The sequence below is a fragment of the Carettochelys insculpta genome, chromosome 6 (assembly GCF_033958435.1).
Source record: "Carettochelys insculpta isolate YL-2023 chromosome 6, ASM3395843v1, whole genome shotgun sequence".
Lineage (NCBI taxonomy): Eukaryota > Metazoa > Chordata > Testudines > Carettochelyidae > Carettochelys > Carettochelys insculpta.
This window is the reverse complement of record NC_134142.1, coordinates 7,800,586-7,820,396: the sequence shown is the minus strand read 5'-3', so window position 1 is coordinate 7,820,396 and position 19,811 is coordinate 7,800,586. Positions and strand designations below refer to the sequence as shown.

At 51.9% G+C, this 19,811-nt stretch overlaps 1 long non-coding RNA gene across 1 annotated transcript; it reads right to left on the bottom strand.

The window, feature by feature from the left end:
• Positions 1–1,539: 1,539 nt before the first annotated feature.
• Positions 1,540–17,920, bottom strand: LOC142015418 (uncharacterized). Its single transcript, XR_012646148.1, has 3 exons — positions 17,610–17,920; positions 11,320–11,431; positions 1,540–2,069 (listed from the first exon to the last, which is right to left on the bottom strand). It is a non-coding gene; the product is annotated as an uncharacterized LOC142015418 (long non-coding RNA).
• Between the last annotated feature and the right edge of the window lie 1,891 nt (positions 17,921–19,811).

Sequence of the window (19,811 nt, the reverse complement as noted above, 5' to 3'; positions counted from 1 at the left end):
ACTAGAATTCCTCTTTCGAAAGTGGCATGCAAATGAGGGAAATTGAAAATGCAAATGAGGAGCAGATTTACATATCCACCACGTCATTTGCATATTCTTCTTTCCAAAGAAGAAATGCAGTGTAGATGCGCCTCTTTCGAAAATATGTGCCTCATTTGCATTTTCAATTTCCCTCACTTGCATGCCACTTTCGAAAGAGGAATGCTAGTGTAGATGTAGCCTTTGGGTAGATCTACACAGCACCACTATTTCAAAATAACAGCTGTTATTTCAAAATATTTATTTCAAAATTGATATCCTATCATCTACACAACACAACCGTTATTGAAATAATTTCAAAATAACAGTTGCCTTATTTCAAAATTGGTAAATTTCATTCCATGAGGGACGGCACCTATTTTGAAATGGCTATTTCGTAACAGGTGCTGTTAAGATAGGGACTAGAGCCTATTTCAAAATAAGCCATACTGCATCCAATAACTCTAGTTCAAAATAGGCTCTATGGCTGAGTGTACACGGAGGGGTATTGTGGGCAGCTTTATGCTAGTGAAGAGTGTCAGAATTCCAAATGACTGTTCATTAGCATAATCACATGGTTAATTAGCATAACCACGTAGGATCTCTTGGCCGACAGAAGCTGCTACCGGCAGTAAACAGGCCATGTAGATGTGCCTGTGATGGCAAAAGCCCCTGTATCACCCGCCCCTTATGCCTGAATAGTTCTTCCAAAATAGCTTATTTTGGAATAAGGCTGCTGTGCAGATACACCCTTATATATTGGCCTGGCCATATGGTTGAGCTCTTGAGATCAGAAGACCCCTTGGTTTGACAATATTGGTTTTCGCATAAAGTCCTGTATCCAGGTGGTGAAACAAGCGCTGGGATGCCTAAAGAGACGGCAGCTGCAACTTCCTGTTAACCCCTGCGGTGAGACCAAAGTTTACTTTTGTTACTGGCTTGGTCTAGCTAATGGTAGAGCAATCACCCGTTTGGGGAGCCTGCCCTATTTCTCAGCAGTTTGTCCTGGATCTAGGGTTGCCAGGTGTCTGGTTTTCTCCCATAACATCTTCTTGAAAAGGGAACCTGACCAGATGCTGAAAGTCCAGTTGGCTGCACTAAGAGCCCTTTGTCACAGCGAGACAAGAACAGCAGCAGCTACATCGGGAGTCACATGAAGGAGATGTCCTCTGCTCAGCAGTGGCTGGCTTCCAAAAGGACGCCAAGTGGTATCTAAAGTCACCTGGGGGGTAGCGGGGGAAATTCCAATCCACCTCCTGTTCTGCCCCACTGTACCTGATTGCCCTGGTCCTAGCCCCTCACTTCAGGAACTGACCACTTTCGGAGCCTTGGCTCTTTCTTTGCCCGAAGGTGTCAGCGGGCTGATTATGTTTACACAGCAGCTGGTGGTTTGGCATTGATTTAAATGGACCACATGTCACATTTTTTCCATTTTGTCCCAGTTTTTAGTCCAGAAAGAAAATAAAAAGCTTTTGCTCCGATCACAAAGTGGTCAGATCTCTTGTCCCAGTTAATGTTTTGTATGAGATTGTTCAGGAGCTCTTCCTCCACTTCCCTTTGCCCTCTTGTGTCTCTACGAAGTGCCCATGGGGCCGTCAGGACATCACAAGGCCTACATGCGCCTGCCAAACAAAGAGGCTGACTTTCCACATAAATTAACTGTGATTAGCTGTAGGACGCTGAACTGCCAAGTTGTTTGCAGCTAGAAGGCCCCGTTAGTTAACTAAAGCCTGTTACACCCACTGATGTGCAAGGCAGCAATGAAGGTCCTCTACTTCTGACTGTCTTTGGCCATTTTCTGCAGCGTGTCCCAGTTACAGTTCATTCTCTTCCCGCCTGACTCAACAGCATGCCGCCATGTTGTCTTAGGCCTCCCAGGTTTCTATGGTCCTTCAGGCATCCAGCAAAGCGCTATCTTTACAATGGCGTCTGCCTCCTTTCTCATCACGTGCCCTATCCATCTCCATCATCTTCTCATGATGATAGTGGTCATGTCCTCCTGGTGGCATAGCAGGTCATGGTTGGAGATTGTCTCTGGCCAGGAGAGGGTGCTGCAGAGGTTAGAAAATGCAAGCTGGCAGATTTACTCAGCAGAGCAGCTGTAGCCACAAGCAATTTGCAGAGCAGCAAGTCCATCATCTGAAACCCAAACAAGGGAACACAGACTACAGGTAGTAACATGACGCTCCGCACCTCACCCCACTAAGGGTCCAACCACATGCTGTGTGCAGGGGTGGACAGCTCTGCTTTCCCACAAGTGGTGGCTTTGGTCTCCTAAGTTGCCGACCCACACCCTTTCCGCAGAGTTGAGCAGCTGTTACTCCCTCTCCTTCGCAGAGCTGGCCTTTGGGTCTCCAGGGAGAATCATGAAAGAAATAGCAGGTCCCGAGCCCCTATCCTTGTGAAACAACAAGAAGTCCTCGAGAACAACCAGAAATCCTTTGGCACCTTATAGACTAACGGGTATTTTGGAGCATAAGCTTTTGTGGGCAAAGACCCGCTTCATCAGACGCATGCACCAAAATATCTGTTAGTCTACAAGGTGCCACAGGACTTCTTGTTTTTGAAAATACAGACTAACACGGCTACCCCCCGATACTTGTGAAGAAACCCTGGAGAATGTAAAGTGGGGTAAACTGATGCTAACGTTCCCTCTAACTTTTTCCATCCAAGTGTGGAATAAATTTTATGTGCACCAAAGCATGTGTGGATGTGCACCAGTCATGGAAACAAAAAACCTAGCTGTGGGCACTCTGCTGATCGGCTTACAGGGCTTACAGCTGACAGTCCTGCTACTCAATAACCCCGGCCTCCCCAAAGGAGGAGAGAATGAAATCTTTTACCCCAACCCCGCTCCCTGCAGCCTCAGATTTTACCCCCGACAGGGAGATTTTCCAGCACCAGCTAGCAGCTTCACTCTCCCTCCAGACTCTATGCAGACAGTGATGGATAGCAATATAAATCACTAAATGAAATGCACTGGTCACTAGCATAGACAAGAGTGAGCGGCTGAGCTCCCCTTCCATGTGGCAAGTTAGCCGGTGAAGTGGAGGTGTCCCAGAGACCTGACTCACCCCAAAAATGCTCCAGCTGGTTCTGTGCTTAGCAGGGACACTTTGGTGGACAGAGAGCGGTTATGTTTTGGGCTGAGGGCAGTGAAGGATGATTCCCTGGCTGGCTGCTTCTGGACCTAGGAAAGAGAATTGCCCCCCAGTCTCTGGAGAACTAACAGTTTAAAATGTCAGTGCTGATCTGCAAAGCTGGAAGCTGAAGCTCAGCTCTAATGACTCAGGACTGGTGCTCACTGCGCTTGCCCTGAAGCCAATGGAAATGAGGGTTTTAAGCACCTCCAACCATCAGGTGCTTTCCATCTGCAGTCAGGCTCTGATTCGGCTTTCCCCAGGGGGGCTCCAGCCCCCCCAGCTTCACTCCGCCCTTCCCCAAAGGCCTATCAGTGCTTCACCTCATCCTGCGCTGCTCCAAGGCCCCACCTTGCTCCACCTTCCCCCAAAGCACTCATCTCATCCACTTTTCCCACTCCATCTCCTCCCCAGCTGCTCCTTCCACCCTCCATGGATCAGCTGTTTGGGGTAGACAGGAGGCGCTGGGGGAGGCAAATGAGCTGATCAGTGAGTGGCTGATGGGTGCTTAGCACCCAGCCCCAAAGTACCCACGGAGCAGACACCTATATGAACAATTATCTGATAACAAGCCCACACAGCCAGAAGCCCAATTCCACTCCCAGGGCTCTCCAAGCAGCGATCGCTGCCGACTCAGATAAGGAATACCTGGGTGGCACATTGACTAGGGCAGCTGGGAAAACACACTCCTCTCTCCTGGAGAAACGTCCAATGGCAATACTTTGCTGGAAGTTTTCCAGCTGAAATTTTTCAGTGTTCCCACAGGAAGCATCAAACGAGTTCTGTACGGACCTGGTCATTTGCTTACACGTCTGACCGTTTGGCTGTTCTGACTTAAAACAAAGCTGCAAGGAGGGTAAAATTTCAGTTAACGCTCAGACTTCAAATGTTGTTGCTGTTTGGCTGGGGCTTTTAAACAGGAAATCAAATGGCATTAAGTCAGTTCAAAGCCCGTGGGAAGACTGACTTTTGCTGGGATACTCTCCAGAGCACATTTTTGGTTTTGATTAAATTATTTGGGGGGGACCTTTCCTCCAAAAATATTGCAACCAGCTCTGGCCCTGTGGTTTAGAAAGATTCTTCTCTCTCTCTAAGCTGTAAGTAGTCGAACTGCGCAGAGAGAATTGCTAAATCATTTTGTTTCTTTACAACTTGCTTTTGTCACTCTGAGCCCGGGCAAAAGTTTTTAAGGAGATTTAAATAGGTGTGAAGTTGAAGGGGTGGCAACCTAGGTGAATGCCACACACACACCCCGTCCAGCTGAAAACATGTCCCCCCCCACCCACTGGGGCCTAAACACTCCTCCTCCCCAGCCAGTACTCCACCTTCCTCCCACCCCCCCACCTCAGATGGAAGTGACCCCGGTTGGCTCTACCCCGGGCCAGACTAAACGCCAGCCCAAGCCCGCCCTGGTCACCCAGCCCCTAGCCACCAGCCTGAACTCCAAGCTCTAGGCCACAAGCTGGAGCTGAGCCCTCACCAGTTTTAGGGGAGGGGCAAGGGGTACGCCGTGGCCTGCGTTAGGCGAGGCTTAACCGCCCCTGGCTGTCAATACCAACCACCCATGGGGGGGCAACAAGCTGTGTGAGCTGGAGGAACACAGAAAATCATGTGCCCAAGGAGAGGCACAACCAGTGTTCCTAAGACGGGGTCTTAGATCTGTCCTCCCCTTCCCTGCACCAAGCCCTGTAATCTACCAGCACTGATCTCCAGAGGAACTGGGCTAATTTCTTTCATACTTGGCATGTGTTGTTTTTCTTTTTCCCCTCACAGTTAGCCTAGCTCTTTGTTAGCCGCAGTCCTGAGGCACAGGGCTGGCCAGGGAACGAGCAAGCCTGCTTCATTATGGAGCAAATACCATCATGCAGGCATAGCTGTGCAGTGGGAGCTGCTTATGGGAAAAGACAACCCAGACAAGTTGGCTGGGGAGAAAAGTAACATCTCCAGGGCAGCTGGTGTTTCAGCGATGTGTCATCTGTGCTGCCGGTGAGTCAGACGGGTGCAGCAGAACCCAGCCAAATCCTCAGTGGGAGTAAATCAGTGCTGTGTCAACTGGGATTACAACCGTCAACAGGCAAGGCCTGTAACTCCATAAGGGGAACAGCAGTCCCAGGGGACTGGGTCTTGGGGTGGCTCCGGGACCCCAAGCAGCAAGAACAGCACACACAGTGATTTGTACTCATTAGAAAATTTCAGTTACTTTCACCCCTGGGTTGGAGAGCAAATGAGGACAAGGAAAACACTGCACCTGAGGACAGGTTCTTAAGCAAGAAGAAGCCATGTTCACATCAGCCCCCCTCACCCCCGCATTCCCAGGCTGTACTCCCCTTGGCCCACAAACCTACCCCCCATCTCCAGGCTTCACCCACCTCAGCCTCCAAATCTGCCCCCCATCCCCAAGTTTTACCACCCATCTTGCAAACCTGCTCCCCATCCCCAGGATTAACCGGCCTCAGCCCCAAACTGTCCCCCAGGCCTAACCCGTCCATGGCGCTGGCTTTATTTATTGTCAGCAAGTCAGACAGCGTGATGTGGCTGGACAGCAAACAGGATGGGGCAGGACAGCAGAGCCCCACAGGGAGCAAAAGCTGCTAACCCCAGGTCCCACTGCAGCCAGCGAGGTGGGGGAGTCCATTCTGGTTGGGGGATTCAAGGTGCGCAGGGGGTGGAGCCGGTTCCCTGGGGCTGTGTGGAGCGCACAGGGCAGAGGGAACCCATGCAGCCAGCCCGAAAACAGCCCCTTGCCCGAGTTACCGCTGAGAAGGGGCACAACACAGCTGGCTGAAGCCCTCCCAGCACAGCCAAGGGGGCTGGGAGTGCTCAGAGCGTAGGCTGGGCAGCCATGTGCACCCAGCAGAACAAAGGCTGGTGTGGAGGTGTTCCACTAGCAGGGGTGAGCTGAGCCACGCCCACCAGAGGGGTGTGGCCACTTGGGTAGCAAGGTGAGTGAGGGGCTCTCTGTGGCTCCCTGCCCTGCCACTGCTGAAATAATGGAACTAAATTCAGCTCCTTTAAGGTCCAGATCCCTCCTGCTGCCCTGCCAGCTGTTAAACCAATTAAATTCAGTTCTACTGTTTCAGTGGCAGCAGCACTCGGAGCTGCAAATGGCTCCTTAGAGCCACGTGTGGCTCTGGAGCTGTAGGTTGCTGACCCCTAGCCTGCAGGAAAGCAGGACTTGACTTGTAGCTTCTGCGGCTTCCAGGACCTCCTAAGCTGTGTCACTTTGGGCTGGTTTGGGAGGGTTTTTGGGGTCCCGGCTCCTGACAGCCCAGCCCCAGCTGATGTTGAGGTATTTCTGCAGTCTCCCCACTGGCTCACTGTCCATTGGCTGTGCCCACGGCTGGGGTGGGAGATGCTGCAGCCATCCAGCCGCCTTGCTGGGATCCCCAGCAGGGGCAGCAGGTTTGTAGAAATTGGGTACTGCCTGGAACACCCAGAGCCTGCCCCTCTCCCCAGCCTGCCTAATGCTCTGAGAGGGAGTTTGGGATGGGAGCAGTGGGGGACTCAGGGCCGCAGGCTCTGGGGGAAAGTAGAATGTATATGTAGACATCCCAAGGGTGGGGGTCACCCGTTTACAACCCATTACAATTTGTCCTTCAGTCTCTCACACCTACTTCCCTTTCTCTCTCCCTCATAGGCCCTGTCCTACAGACACTCGGAGCTGCAAAATCACCTTCACATTCTTGGAAACCTGGCAGATTGTTGCAAAAATATACTCAGGACTGATTTCGCTGGCCGAGGTCCATTTTTGTATCATCTGCAAGTTTTGCCACGTCACTGTTTGCCCCTTTATTTCCACCATTTGTTTCCTGCCTTTTAAGTGGAGTACCTAGCAATGATTTCATGATCAGGTCAGGCAGGGGTGCACAAAGTGGGGGGCAGGCCCCCAGGGGTGTGTGAAATTTTGTAAGCGGGGCCACAGCATGATCGGCTGCTTGGTCTCAGACTCATCCAGGCTATTAGTAGTAGGCATCCTTCAGTCTGCATAGACTATGGATCACGCCCTTTATAGTTTCAACCGAGGACTTCATTTACAGCATCTACTGCGACTATGAAGACCCACACGAGAGTGACAGTCCTTGCTGCATCTCTTGCAGATGTGGTGGGTATCTGACAAGTCCTTAGTGCGCTTTCTGTGCACTCGCTTCTCCTCTGCTAGCTGTCTCATCCTCATCTCGCCCTTCTGAAGGCCCTTGTGTAACCCCTGCCTCCATCTGCTGCGGTCGTCTGCTAGTTCTTCCCAGTTGTCCAGCTTGATGTCTGCCTCTCTGAGGTCTCTCTTGCAGACGTCTTTGTAGCGCAACTGGGGGCACCCAGGAGGTCTTTTGCCAGAGGCTAGCTCACCATACAGGATGTCTTTTGGAATCCTTCCATCATTCATCCTGTGGACGTGGCCAAGCCAGCGGAGCCAACGCTGCCTGAGGAGGGTGTGCATGGTTGGGATTCCAGCTTGCTCAAGGACGGCGGTGTTGGTCACTCTGTCCTTCCATGATATTCCAAGGATGCGCCTGAGGCAGCGCAAGTGGAAGACATTCAGCCTCTTTTCCTGGTGGGCACACAGGGTCCAAGTCTCGCTGCCATAAAGGAGGGTGCTGAGGATGCAGGCTCTGTAGACTTGCATTTTGGTGTGAGTGTACAGCTTGTTGTTATTCCACACTCTCTTGCTGAGTCTGGACAGAGCTGTGGCCGCTTTCCCGATCCTCCTATTTAGCTCAGTGTCCAAGTGTCAGTGATGGTGGACTTGAGGTAAATGAACTCGTGGACGACCTCTAACGTATAGTTGTCAATGCTGATTGATGGGGATTCAGCAACATCCTGACCAAGTACGTTTGTCTTCTTTAGGCTGATGGTAAGCCCAAAGTCCTTGCACGGTTTGGAGAACTGATCCAGCAGTTTTTGAAGCTGGTCTTCTGTGTGAGACACTACAGCAGCATCGTCTGAGAACAGCATGTCTCTGATGAGGACTTCCTGCACCTTAGACTTAGCTTTCAGACTTGCAAGGTTAAACAGTTTCCCATCAGATCTTGTGTGCAGCAAGATGCCCTCTGTTGAAGATCCAAAGGCATGCTTCAGGAGGAGTGCGAAGAAGATCCTGAACAATGTCGGAGCAAGCACGGATCCTTATTTGATGCTGCTCCTGATTCTGAAAGCATCCGATAATGCGCCGTCATATTGGATGGTTCCTCTCATGTCGTCGTGGAACAACTGGATCATCTTGAGTAACCGTGGAGGACAGCCTATCTTGTGGAGCAGTTTGAACAGACCATCCCTGCTGACCAAGTGAAAGGCCTTGGTCAGGTCGATGAAGGCTCGGTAGAGTGGCTTCCTCTGCTCCCTGCACTTCTCCTGCAGCTGCCTTAGAGAGAAGACCATGTCAACGGTAGACCTCTGCGTGGAATCCACACTGCGATTCGGGGTACACCCTCTCAGCAATCTTCTGGAGTCTGCCAAGGATGACGCGAGTGAACAGTTTACCAGTGATGCTTAGGACGGAGATTCCACAGTAGTTGTTGCAGTCGCCTCTGTCTCCTTTGTTCTTATACAACATTACAATGTTAGCGTTGCGCATATCCTGTGGAACCTCACCCTCCCTCCAGCACAGGCACAGTAGCTCATGTAGAGGTTCCAGGAGTGTGTCCACGGCACACTTGATTATCTCTGGTGGTATACCATCCTGGCCAGGGGCCTTTCCTGCTGCAATGCTATCGATGGCTCTCTTCAGTTCATCCACAGTCAGTTCCTGACCCAGTTCGTCCATTACTGGTAGGAGCTCGACGGCATCGAGGGCTGCGTCATCCACAACGTTCTCGCATGAGTACAGCTTTGGGTACTGCTCAACCCAGCGTTCCATCTGTTTGGCTTTGTCAGCGATGACTTTACCAGATTTGGATTTCAGAGGTGCCATCTTGTTCTGGGTGGGTCCTAATGCCTTCTCCATACCCTTGTACATTCCTCTGAGATTACCAAAGTCAGCACAGGTCTGGATGCTGCTGCATAGCTGGAGCCAGTGGTTGTTGGCACAGTGCCTGGCTGTCTGCTGTATTGTTCTTCTGGCCACTCTAAGGGCTTGCTGGGTACTCTGGCTCGGTGAGCGTTTGTACTCCAGGAGTGCAGCGCGCTTCTTTACAATGACTGGAATCATCTCATTGGAGTTAGCTTCGAACCAGTCATTCGTGTTTCTAGCTCTTCTTCCAAACACCGACAAGGCCGTGTTGGTATCCCTCAGATGTTGCCATTTGGATGTCACTTCGGCGCCCCCAGGGCCACTGCGCAGATTTTCCTGGAGGGTCTCTCTGAACTTTTCAGCTTTCTCTGAGTTTGCCGTCTTTCTGGCGTCAATGCAGGGCCTTCCAGCAGGTTTAGAGCGGTACAGCTTCTTGGGTCTCAGCTTGAGCTTGGAGCAAACTAGCGAGTGATCTGTATCACAGTCAGCACTATGATAGCTGCGTGTCAGAAGGACGTTTTTGAGGTTATTACGCCTAGTGATGACCACATCTAGTTGATGCCAATGCTTCAAGCGTCGGTGTCTCCACGACACTCTGTGTGGTGGCTTCATTTGGAAGAATGTGTTTGTGATGCACAGATTGTGGTACGTGCACAGTTCAAGGAGACGCTGTCCATTGTCATTCATTTTTCCCACACCGAAGTGTCCTAAGCAGGAAGGCCATGAGGCCCAATCAGCTCCAACTCTTGCATTGAAGTCACCCAAGATGTACAGTTGTTCACGAGCAGGTATTTGCGCTACAGCAGCACTAAGCACGTCATAGAACTTGTCTTTTACTTCTGGTGTGGCGTACAGGGTTGGAGCTTAAGCGCTGATCAGGTGGACGGGACCAGCGCAAGTTTGAAGCGTGATCTGAAGAAGTCTTTCTGATCCACCCAGGACTAATTCCACCATTTGTAGAAGGGTGTTTCTGACAGCAAAGCCAACACCACGCTCTCTGTTACTGTTTTTATGTCTGTCTAGTCAATTACTCAGGATGAACACAGGATGGCAGCAGTGAGCCTAGGAGCTAGTATTAATCTTGGTCGAAATCCTGGTTCATCTGAGCTGTACCAGAGCTGTTTTTTGTAACAACAAAAGACTTCGTCTTTAAGGTGCTACAGGACTGCTTAGTTTTGTTCTAGGGAGAAAGCCCATGGGTAGCAATTTATTGGTGTTTACCTCCAGGATCAGTTTTGGTTCCTGCTTTTTGTCACCAGTTATTTCTCGCTGATATCACTCAATTTATGTAACTCATTTTCATGTTTTCTCTGCTTTTGTCATCTGGAAGAGAAGAGGTTTTATTCCCTGCAAGCACAGGGAAACCCTTCCCTGGCCTCCTATGGAGGAGGGAGGCTGAGAGCTGTGTACAACAGGCACAGAAGGCAAGTGATATTCAGAGATTAAGCTGGCAGAGTGGAACAAAGCCATCTATTGTCCAGGGTGCATTTGGAATGAAGTGTCCCATGACGACAAGGTCACTTCTGAGGGTTTTCTATGCACAGGAAATAGATGCAAACAGGGTTTGACAGATAACAGAGAGAAAGCTGTGTTAGTCTATATACTATCAATACAAAAAAGCAGTCCAGTAGCCCTTTAAAGACTAACAAAATAATTTATTAGGTGATGAGCTTTTGTGGGACAGACCCACTTCTTCAGATCATAGCCATACCAGAACAGACTTAATATTTAAGGCACAGAGAACCAAAAATAGTAATCAAGGTGGACAAATCAGAAAAAAAATGATCAAGGTGAACAAATCAGAGAGCAGAGGGGCAGAAGCGGGGGGGGTCAAGAACTAGATTAAACCAAGTATGCAAACGAGCCCCTATAATGACCCAGAAAATTCCCATCCCAGTTCAAACCACGTGTTAATATGTCAAATTTGAATATAAAAGACAGTTCAGCAGCCTCTGTTTCAAGAGTGTTGTGAAAATTCCTCTTCAGTAAGACGCAAACTTTTAAGTCATTAACAGAATGATCCACTCCATTAAAATGCTGGCTGACCAGTTTGTGGATCAGGAGTGTTTTTATATCTGTTTTGTGCCCATTAACTCTTTGTCTAAGAGAGTTTAAAGTCTGTCCAATACACAAAGCATCTGGGCATTGTTGGCATATGATGGCATATATGATGTTAGTTGAGGAATATGAGAATGTGCCCATGATTCTGTGACTAACCTGGTTAGGTCCAGTGACGGCATCCCCAGAATAGATACGTGGACAGAGCTGGCAGCAGGCTTTGTTGCAAGGAAAAGTCCCAGGACTGGTGCTTCTGCGGTATAGACTGTGGCTGTGGGTGAGAATGCTCATGAGGTTGGGAGGTTGTCTGTAGGAGAGAACAGGTCTGTCACCTAGGGCCTTCTGGAGCATAGCATCCTGATTAAGGATAGGTTGTAGGTCTTTAATAATGCGTTGCAGTGGTTTTTGCCAGAGTTCATGACCATTTGCTTTCTATTTCACCAAGCAAGCTCTCTCTCTCTCTCTCTCTCTCTCTCTCTCTCTCTCACACACACACACACAATCTGGTCTAAGCAGGAGGGTTTTGAGGTTGGGCAGTTTTCAAAAATCAAGGCATATGAAAAACCTACATTCCAACTACGAGCTGCATTGAAAAGTTGTTGCCTATGACAAAGGAAGCCTTGAATTTTCAGACTCACATTAGATTGTAGTTATTTTCTGGAAATTGATTCTATAAATAGCATCACAGGAGATTTAATATTTAGCAGCTGCTGATGATTTCTGTAGCACGTGCTTTCAATTTCAAGGGTATAAAGTGCTACATTTCTGTTGTTTTGTTTTGTTAAGAGACAAAAGGCTTTTTGAACTGCCAGCCAGGCTAAAGAAGCCTGAGATGTGAAAATCAAGCTGGCTCTTACCCACTTGTAACTCATCCCCTGCCACAAATAAATTTTTAAAAAAATCTGTAACTGAAACTTATTTAGTAAATCAGTTGCTGATGCAGGAGCCAAGTTAGAATCCAGCTTGGTCTCCCAGAGCTGAGCTGGCAGCTGAGCTAACCGGCAAGAAAAGCAGCAAGGAGTTATCCTTGTCACCAGACAAAGCAGGAAGGGTTCTGGACACACATTGGGAGCAGAGCTGTTGGTTACATAGCTGTCATTTTACATGGACACCTTTTGGACCACAACTATACTTCGATGGTGCTCCAAACAGCTCCCCAGCAGGGACTGAGCGAAGCCCAGCTCTGGGAATCAGGAGCCTAATACCTTTGGAGATCGGAGCCCTTTGTTCATCGCTGGCAAGAGAGAAAATGATTGACTTTAAAACGTGGTCTCAGAGTGAGCTGCTCTTCTCCTGCACACGGTGAGCTCTGCGTGTGCCACTCCATTACGTCCACAAGGCAAATGACAGGCTGCTGACAAGGGAGCTTGGCACAGCCGCCAGGGGCTGCCCCTTAGCCGACACTGAAAGCACTAGGAGCGCTCACATAGGTGGGACAACAGGACTTCCAGCACCCTTCCAGCGCGTGTGAATGGGGACGGAGCTCACCGCAGGACTGAAGGGCCACTGGCTCTGGGAGCTGCCCCAGCTGGGGGCCGGAATGCAGCCCTGGAGAGCTGTGGGTAGTTGTCACCCCTGAGGCATCCAGGGATGGACCCGGAGCTGTCCGGTCCATAGGACAGGTGGGGGCAGATGTACCACCCCTGGGGTTGGGGGGCCCCAGGACAGCCTGGGGCACTACCAGGGTAGCCTGGCTCTGAAAGCAGGGCCAGGCCTGCGCCCACACTCACCGATGGCGGTGGGAGCCATGGGAAGCAGAGCCACCCCAGCAGCCTGCTTCACTCAGCCATCTCCCAGCCAGGTTGCTCTGCTTCACCCGGGCCATGGGTCCCAGCCCACCACCGCTGGGAGCTGGGCTCCAGGGAGTGCAGCCGGCCAGGCTGTGGTGTTTGGGGGGGTTCGGGGGAAGGGCAGCAATGGGGGTTTGGGGCGAGCAGGGGTTGGGAGAGGGGTGGTGCAGGCTGGGGACAGAAAGAGGATGCCCCGGGCCCTGCAGTCTTCTAGGGACAGAGCTGGTAGATCCCCCAGAAATGGGAACACCCAGAGAGGAAGATGAAGCTTGGAAATGCAGCTGCAGGCTCCTTCACGCCTGGCCATGGCTGTCCAGTCTGGCCAGCGTGTTGCACCTGCTGTGAAGCACAGGCACCGAGGGGGCATGTCTCCTGCCCCCCAAGACTGATGGGGAAGAAGGGCCATTCCCTTGCACTCCTCCACTTCTCACATAGAAACAAATGGCCTTTCTGCACCAACCAGGTGCACTTGCCAGACCGGACTCGGGATTTTTGTGGGAAGCTTTTCACTCGCACACAGTGCCCAGAGGCCAACTCTGTCCTTAAATGGGAATGGCTCGACTCACCCAGTCCCAGTTGGGAACCCAGTAACCCAGGAGCCAGGGACTGTCTTCAGCCTTAATCCTGTAGGGTCCTGAGCTCCCCAATTCCCAGGGGCTGCTGGCACCTCCCTGGGCTAGCCCCGTCAGCTGGCAGCTTGGCTGGCCAGCCAGAGCAGAGCAGTCAGGGAGTCGCCATTGGTTGTGTCCTTGGTAGAAGATGCTTTAGCCACACAGATGCATACCCGGAAAGGTTAGTAGACCCCTAACTTCCATTGTATTCGGCCAGAGGCAGGAGCAGAGTTCCCTGTAAGATGAGCAGCTGCCCCAAAGCGATTCAGATGCCGCCCCACAGACTGACAGCATGACCACAGCCGGCTGCATGGGTTTCTATGAGTGGTGCACTTCAATACATGCCTCAGCGCACATAAGAAAAGTTATTCTGTACATGGATGGGAAAAAGATGTATTTTATTCTCATGGCCTGTTAGCAGGTATTGGAGCTGATCAGCTCTGCCTCACTGGAGCAGAGAGAGGAATACAGTGGAGGTAGGTGTCACCCTGGGGCAAAGGGTCTAGGGGAGGTGTGAGCGGAAGGACTGGACAGTGTTATTCTAGGGGTCACTTGGCGGATGCTAAGGCCAGACCAGAGAGGAGCCTTTGTTTGGAGCTGAGGTTTCCATAACACCTAAGGAGGATGGGACTCATAATGCTGCAGCTACATCTGCACTTGGGGAAAAGGTGCATCTGCAAACAGGGTTGCCAGCATGTTGTGGAATCCAGGCAGAGGCAGATCAAGTGGAAACGTGTTGGCTGCTCAGTGCGAACCCTTACCCTCCCGGGCTGGTTCGTTTCCACCAGCCGATACGGGGCTAACATATCACTTACCCTGCCTGCACTTGGCCCATCCCAGTTACCAGGCTTTTAAAGACAGGCCTTTTTTAACTGCTGCATGGGCGGCCTGAGAGCCAGCAAGTAATTTGGCCAAGCCCTGCTTTTAAAATCTACCAGAGGGAGTTGTCTCTGCTCTGCCTGGGAAATGTCCAACATGGATCCAGCAAATTTCACTCACCTAAAAAAGTATTGCCCTGGGACTCACACCAAGAGGAGGTTCTCAAGCTGCCATGGGACATGTGTGAAGCTGCGTACAGCCACCAGCAAGGTTCCCGCTAATCACTTCCATTCATGTGTGGAATAAAATTTCTTGTGTGCGACAAGGCATGCAAGGATGTGCACCACCCCGTGCTGCTGGGCATTTGAATCTTTCCTGGACCGCTGGCCAAGCACTCAGCTTAGTGGGAACCTTGCTGACGAGTGTCCAGCAGGGAGCAAGCCTGGGTCCTACAGCAACAAAACCAGATAGCTGAGCTAAAGGAATAAAGCTGTAAGGAGCAGGCCCTTATGCTAGCTGGGGGCAGTCACCAGAGGGAGCCACTCACACACCAGCATGTGGCAGGAGTCGGTGAGGGTGAACTGTGTGTCTTGCAGTGGGATCAGGCCCCAATTTGCAGAAGTTTCCTTGCACCACAAATGCAAAGACCCTTCAAAAGGGCAGCCTAAACCAGATGCCAGCTGGGAGCTCAGGAGAGGTTAGAGGAGAAGTTGGCTGCCTGTGTTATGAGGAGGGGTACATGCATTATGCTGGCTGGGCCCATGGCTTGAAAACAAGTGCACAGACTTACACCTGCAGGCTGCCTATGCATGGGGTCCAGACTGCAGTGAGGCCTCATTTCTGGTGGCACTGGGCAGGGACATTTCAGGGTCCCAGAGAAGCTGTCCACAGGTACCAGAGCCAACCTGCCAGGGAGCTTGTGAGGGGGCTGGAGATAGTGTCCCCAGCCATAGCATTGTAGCTATCTCAGTCCCTGGGTATTACAGTGACAAGGTGGGAGAGGTGACAGCAACTACTGGACCCCATCAACAATCTGTTTTGCTCTGAGGCCCTTTTCCCAGCAGCTCTGTGGAGTCCTTTTGTAACTGTCCACAGGGGATTCAAACCTGGGACCTCTGGAGTTTAGTGCAGGCACCTCTACGGTACATGCTAAAAGCCCACTGCTGCCCAGCTAAGGCTGTAGCAGAGACTCAGCCTGTCTCTCTGTCAGTGGTCTAGGTGCCACTACATGCGATGGTGGACCACACCCTCAGCGTGTGGGTTGTTCTCTCACCCACTGAAGCAGGGCCAGGAACAACTGTGCCTCACCCACCTCGTCAATCTACTTCAGGAACATCCCAGCCACGCTGCACAGGGCCCCTCATCCGGCCTCTTGGCGGGAGAGGAAGGAAGCCGTTCACCTGCTGGGCCCTGGCTCATTCCCCTGGCCAAACGCCCTCCCATGCAACCCCTCCTGCACCTGTGGTGAGTGGCATCAGCAAAGGGATCTGCTTCCGGTCCCCCCACCAGGAAAGTGGGAACCTCTCCTCTCCCTGCCTGGCAGTGGGGCACACGCGAGGGGTGACCAGAAAGGCTTGTCTGCCTGCATGAGCCTGAAGCTGTAGCTAAATAAGGGGCGGAGTGGGGAGAGACCAACGGATGGCTCCCATCCCCTGCCTCGTCTCCCAGCCGTATTTCCCCAGACTTAGCTTTGCTCCCCCTGTGTCAGGCTCCGAGAAGCTCCCCCCCAGCCCCCCATGTCCGGCTGTATTTATTTGCCCCTCGCCAGCCCAACGTGCCTCACCCTGCTTCTATTCCACAGCCACCTCCCTGCCAGCCACTTTCCTTCACGTGCCCCTGGGGCCCTGCTGCTGGACTGGGCCTTCAGGGCTCACAGGGCGGCCGGGCAAGTAAACAGACCAGAGACCCTGACAGGCTGGGAGGAGAGGGGGACCTGGACGCTGTTTAGAGGTCGGGAGGCTGGTTCATGCAGGAACTGGCACCCCGTCGAGTGCTGGTTCCAGCTGAGTGCTGGGTTTGCTTCCCATGCCACAGACGCACCAGGGTGCTTGGGGAGGAGCACAGTGCTGCAGCCCCTGCCTGGGGCCCTGGGCAGCACCTTCCCCCTCTGCAGTGCTTGTCTAAGGTGAACTTATCTCCCCTGGCAAAATATGGGACATGGGGGAATGGTGCTGTCCCAGCCAAAATGGGACAGACGGTCAGGTTGCCCTACCTGTCAGGGGGTGGCTGCCCAGTGGGGCTGCCACCCTGCTGGGAGGTTTATGGGTGGGGGCAGCTGCAGCTGTCAGCTGCCCCATGACTTGGGACACCAGGAACGGGGCTGCCTGCCTGGCCAGCGTAGCTCCTGGCTTCCGCCAGCTGTAAGAAACGGGGCAGGAGCCATACTGATCTGGCTCCAAGCTCACACCAGCCGGGGGGAAGCTGGGTGGCAGCTGGGCTGCCCTGTGGGTCCAGCTCCTGACTCCACGAGCTAGTGGAAGCTGGGTGGCAGCCAGGCCAGTCTGGCTCCTGGAGCCAGAACCAGGGGCAGCCACCTGCACTTGTAAAAAGGTGGAACATGGGGCAATTAGCCCCTTTGGGGAAGCAAACCTGGATGCATACCCAAGGCACGGGGCTGTCCCAGCCTAATCAGGACAGATGGTCACTTTATGTTTGTCCTTGCAGGAGAAGACAGGCCTGGCTGTTCCAGGCCCTGCCCCATCTCTGGGCCAGAGCCAGCCAGGGGAAAAGCCTTGGGGGGAGTGCAGCAAAGACACAGACCATGCACTGAGGCCCCCCTGCACCAGCCTGGCTCAGCACCCTCCTTGCTCCTGGTGGCCCCGTGGGCACAGGGGTGTGAGTCAGTGCTCTGACTGCAGAGCTGGAACCCCCTCATGGGATGGGAGTTAGGACTTCCCTGAGAGCAGTGATGTTGGAGTGCTGGCTGTTCCTACCTGCCTGCCCAGGCCTGCTTTGCTCGTGCCCTTTGTGATACACATCACATCTCCTAGAACTAGAAGGGACTGGAGGAGGTCGTCTGGTCCAGTGCCCTGCCCTCTTGGTAGGACCAAGCCCCATCTCTGGGAGCTATTTGCCCCAGTCAGCCTACCTGAAGGATTGAGCTCACAACGCTAGATTTAGCAGGCTCGTGCTCAAACCCCTGAGCTATCCCCCACCTCCCAGGACCTTGCTGCTCCTCCACTTTTCCTGTTGTGCAGAACCTCAACACTCCTCCACAGGTCACACTTACTCACGGCAGGTGCCGATGTGGCCTGCTAGCCAGACAGCAGCTGGGTTATTAGCAGCCAGCAAACCAATTCCAGCCTCCCAGGAGCGAGCAGATTCAAACCACAGAGCTGCAGAGATCTACTGGTCAAACCGGTGTTCAGGCCCCCAGCTGTGCTGTCTTGGGGGCTGGCGGATCTCCTCAGGACCTCTCAGCTGAAAGAATCCAGTAAGTATTCAGGCCACGGTGAGATCTGGGCATAGATCTGTAAGTAAAAAGGAAATGTTTAGTCAGATGCAATCAGGTTATTTTTTATTTTGGGTTTGGTGTGGGACTTCTCAAGCCGGCTGGTGTATCCCCTCTCTCCCGCTATACATTAAAAACCAGAAGCCCTGTGGCACCTTCTAGATGAACAGAGATTTTGGAGCGTCAGCTTTCATGGGCAAAGACCCGCTTCATCAGATGCATGAGTGGGGAGGTTTTCAGACGGAACAGACCTTGTCAACTCTGGCCCTCCCTTGACTGAGACTCCCTCTTTAAATCCTCCTCTGAAGCCCACCCTGCCCCCCACTCGTGCATCTGATGAAGCAGGTCTTTGCCCATGAAAGCTTATGCTCCAAAATATCTGTTAGTCTAGGAGGTGCCACAGGACTTGTTGTTTTTGAAGATACAGACTAACTCAGCTACCCCCCGATACTTATACATTGTAACTGCTAAACTGAATCCTAAGGAAGTGATTCTCTGTGCTTTAACCCTTTTTTTTAAGTTGCTCTGTGACACCTAGCAACCAAGCATGCTTGAACACTTTCTGGGTATACTTTATCTTTTGTTTTGTTAGCAAATCACTTTTTTAAGGCCGTGATTTGATTCCTGTCTCCTAGATAAGAGTCTCGGTATACGCAGGCCTAAGACAGAAAGGTCATCTCTCAGACTGCAGCTTAATTTCATCTTTGTTTTCCAGCTCTCTCCTGAGGGAGGGTTACGAGCTTGGGGTTACTCCACAGGAAGACATCCCAAATGTGTCTTCCTGGGTTCCAAAGAGGAGTTTTCTCAGTTGGGTGGTGGCAGCCACCCACCAGGGTCAGGGAATCTGTCACCATGGGAAGCTTTTAAGCAGAAGCCTCTAAAGGCAAGGTATTTTTAAGGTGTCTTGTGGGCCCCCACCTTCTGCACTCAGTGTCAGAGGGGGGATCAGCCTTGATAACCCTCTCGTGGTGAGCAAAAGATAGGGGGAGAGATGAGAGGAGCTCAGCTGGCGGGGGACTGGGCTCAGTGCTAAGCAGTGTCCTTCCCTATAGGGAAAAAAACTATGGTAACTGCTTCTTGGAGAAGGGCTGGTAACCAGGAGCCAGTGGAGCAGGGTAACCCCCTGGGAGGGGGAGTATTTCTGTTTGCATTGAGAGTTTGTTGTATTTTTTGCTTAAGACAACTTCTTGGGCCTACCTAGGGGCCCACCACGTAACTAAGGAACAATGAAACTGGAGTGAAGAGAAAACCCCTCAGGCATCTGACTGATTTACTCCAGACTCCGTATTGTCCCTGGGAGAAATCCTGAGGGGAAGGAGGTACCCTGCCTAGTTTTGTGGATGCCATTTTCTGCGGTGGAGATCTGAGATCTCCCAGAAGCCCCATTTCTGGACTGGTTTCCAGTCTTTGGTTAGTAGCATAGCAAATTCATGGCCGCGGTTTGTGGTTCTGAGATGTTCCAAGGCACAGAGCTAGAAACAGAAGTGGCTGTTCAGCAGAAACTGTGGGGGGTGAAGACCACTGGCCATGTGCCCCTGCACAGCCCAGAGAAGGGCTCGGACAACCTCCCTTGGCCCCAAACTCCTGCCCTTACTCCGCTTCTCTTCACCTAGAAGTCAGAGCTAGGTGTGCCCCTAGACACTCATTGGCAAGGCAGTTCAGAACCCAGCCAGCAAAGGCCAGGAGCAGGACAACAAGGGAAGTACTTTGTTCAGCCATGCTGGCGATTTTCCGCAATGTTTCGTGGCGCTGGGAACCATCAGCATCATCACAGGCACAGAGCAGAGGGAGGGGGGTGGGAGGAAGGCCTTATCACCAGAAGAGGGAGGGACAAAGCAAAGCATCACATGGTTTCAACTTTGACACAATACTTGGTGGAAAAGCATTTGAGCTGGACATGAAAGAACAGCTGTGGCAAAACCACCAAGCGCCAGGGAGGGAAAAATGGCAAATATTTCACGAAATCCCCCGGCCCTCCTG